This window comes from Penaeus monodon, chromosome 29 (assembly GCF_015228065.2).
Source record: "Penaeus monodon isolate SGIC_2016 chromosome 29, NSTDA_Pmon_1, whole genome shotgun sequence".
NCBI classification, from domain to species: Eukaryota; Metazoa; Arthropoda; class Malacostraca; order Decapoda; family Penaeidae; genus Penaeus; species Penaeus monodon.
In genome coordinates, this window is record NC_051414.1 from 22,275,006 (window position 1) to 22,275,216 (window position 211).

The window sequence follows — 211 nt, forward strand, 5'->3', positions numbered from 1 at the left end:
ATTACCTGTCTGTCTGTCTGTAAGTCACTCTATAATGTAACATATGACTATCAAAGTATTACCTCTTTTATCCGATGCCGGCGAGTCCAAGGACTGGTACACCTGAAAAAAAAATAATTTTTACCTATCATAAACTTCAAAACGCGCTCACACACGCACGCACAACAAAAAAATAACAAATACAAACAAACATTGTGCTCCCTGAACCAAG

At 37.4% G+C, this 211-nt stretch overlaps 1 protein-coding gene across 2 annotated transcripts in view; it reads right to left on the reverse strand.

Moving 5' to 3' along the window:
* LOC119592021 (carbohydrate sulfotransferase 1-like) overlaps window positions 1-211 on the reverse strand; it is a 107,787-nt gene that overhangs the window by 70,420 nt on the left and 37,156 nt on the right. Inside the window, exon 2 of one of the 2 annotated variants that reach the window (XM_037940805.1) lies at window positions 63-102. The exons of the other annotated variant lie outside the window; for it this stretch is intronic. The gene's annotated coding sequence lies outside the window, so the exon portion shown is untranslated. The remainder of the gene's footprint in view (window positions 1-62; window positions 103-211) is intronic. 2 annotated transcript variants of the gene reach the window in all.